The sequence below is a fragment of the Aaosphaeria arxii genome, assembly GCF_010015735.1.
Source record: "Aaosphaeria arxii CBS 175.79 unplaced genomic scaffold BU24scaffold_10, whole genome shotgun sequence".
Classification (NCBI taxonomy): domain Eukaryota; kingdom Fungi; phylum Ascomycota; class Dothideomycetes; order Pleosporales; genus Aaosphaeria; species Aaosphaeria arxii.
The window spans coordinates 11,470-14,243 of record NW_022983483.1 but is presented as its reverse complement, the minus strand read 5'-3'; positions in this window follow the sequence as shown (position 1 = coordinate 14,243).

Here is a 2,774-nt window from a genome sequence, read left to right as displayed (position 1 = left end):
GGGACACGTAGGAAGTAGGGGTTTTTAGATACCTCCCCTATTAGAGGCATCACGTTTGCCCTACTAGACACAATAACGTAGGGGAAGTGTTCATAGACCCGAAAGGGAACCAGATAGCACTATAAATTGAACTATTTATTTATTTATTTATACTAATATTATAGCTACTATTCTTTCTTATAAGTACTACTTATACTTTCCTAAATATATTACCCTCCTGCACTAATAAGAAGTAGTGCATCTCTCTACGTCTTTTAAGTTCTATGTTGGCCGATCCTATTATAGGTATTATACGTAGGAACGTGTGCAATACCCTATGTTCTAAAACATAGACAATAATGCAGGTCTCGACGCTTCCAGTTGTGCCCATACTACAATTGTAGAAGCAGTCTACCTAAAAGCCTGTCAACGTTGCTGTTGTGAATCGCTTCTGGCAGGTCGCGATCCCTCTACCCTGCAAATCTGGTGTGCCCGTCTACTATAGTTCGCGCGAAGGTAGCGTGACGACTCCTTTTACTCCGGGCGAGGCAGGAGTCTCTGGTTATTGAACTTTCCGTTTCATGAGGTTAAGCGATGGATTTTGTTTTCCCTCGGTGTTGCATCATATTTAAGTGAGGGCATCCACGGTGCATCATATCTGGCCTGAAATCATTTGGCTTTGCTTGCTGTTTGCTTTTGGGCGTGCAAAGGACTCTTCGACACCGAAATTACAGCTAATCAAATACTTATGCCGCTGGCACCAAGAACTTTAAAGGTACTCAAGTAGTGGTATGTCAAAAAAGAGCTGATCATACCGAACCTCCCAGACACATCAGACCTCCTCTGCTTCAGCCCAGGTCCAGCCTTCATTTTTTTGTCCTGGTCGGCACTAATTAGCTAGTGTTCGTAGAGCATTCCGATCTGCGAAAAGATGTGATCGTTCGCGAGAAGGTCAGGTAGTGGATATTCTAAAATAGGGAAGTCTTAAGGATTAAGAAGCACAAGACTATTACAAAACGTGTAATGCATATACAACAGAGCCAGAGTGAGCAAAGAAAAGCCATGTCAAGGATAGGCTCACTTTTTGATCCTAGTATTGGCTGTGTTGACCCGTTTGATATGCTGCTAGATGTTGGCAGGAAAGTAGGCCATATAATCGAATTCTGTAAGTTTTAGCCCTTGATTTTCTGTAGTTCATGCATTTGCTTACAAAGTGGTATCTTTCATCTTTGTCTTCAATGTTGACCTCGTCCGCAGTTCGTACTCCTATCCGGATAAGGTACCTAATTCGGACAATAAGTTAAAGCAATACACTCGTCACTGGACCATCGTTTATATATTGTAAACAAGCAAGCTTGGAGGCAAGATAAAATAATCCCTTGAATGTTAAAAGAAGATACCGTCCTAGGGACCATAGCTGGTGCGCGTTTCGTTCATTTTGTAGCTAAATGTTACGACTATAATTAGAGATAGCATGGCCAACCACTGACTATTATGGGAAGCATTGTCCTACTATTGATTGGCAGTGCAGGTTATGCAGAAGGAATTGAACAGAAAATTTGACCAATACTCGGACACTTTCCTATCATCGTTGTTCTGTTTTTGCACTTGTGCGGTAGGATATCCAATCCTGTATAATTAACAGTTAACTTCTAAGATAGTAGATAACTTTGCAAGCAACTACCAGGCATCTCTATTGCACCAGAAAGCTATGATCGAAGCGGTCATGCTAAACGGAGGGGTGGATATAAAGAAGGGACTTCAATCTTGTAGGCCGTAGACACATGAAGCTATGGTATGGTTCGTATAGTGGAAGACCAACATCTTAGTATAATTAACGTTTACATGTGCGAGTTCCACGTGGCCGCCGAGCTACCCATTCTCCCGTATCAACCACCACCTCCAAAAGAGGATTTTTCCGAAAGCTATCGTTCTCTCATCTTTGAATCTTATAGCCACAACACTCAATCACATTCCGTCCCTCTTGCACTTATGTAAATTGTTCATCCTCCAGCTCCAACAACTCTGCGTCTTGCAATCAGTTCCTAGTCCAAAAAGCAAGCAATGGCCTGGTTACTGTCAAGCTGACCCTGCAGGAGCCCACTTACTTTACTCTACTGAATACATAATGTTGCAACTACTTGCTGTAAAGAACATACATTTACGCTTCTTGAAGTTATGTTTACTAAAACATGCCAATTATACCAATCATTCCTTTGGCCTGCGGTTTGTGGCCTTCTGCCTGGAATGAAAATGTGCGATTTATTTGTTGCACAGCTACAAAAGCACAGAAAGTACTGCCCGAAACTATTCGAGTATCACTCTGCACCCCCTACATTGGAAATATCATCGAACCCTGCTGTTATTTCTCAATTTTTCTCTCTTACACTCCCGCCGCTGCAAACTCCGCATCTTATCGACAATGAAAGCTCTTGCCACTCATTTCGTAACAGCAACACTGTTTCTCCCTGCAATAGCCCCGATGTACCTATTATTTAAGCATTGTGCCTTGGGGCAATAACATCGAGCGTTGGCATGCGACCCCAACATAGCTGTTTCAAGAGACAATTGCTCTGGATGATATTTATTTAAAACCTGCATATCTTCTAGAGTATTTACAATTCAAAGGCTATTTTTAAATATTACGTACACCAAAGCGTTTTATAGTGCTGGTACTAGAAGATTAGGTATGAAGTTTCCGCATAGAGAGCCAAGTATACGCCCGGAGAATGTTTGTCATTAAAAAGGAACAGCATATCAACACCTAGACACATTAGTAGCTATAGAAAGCTTAG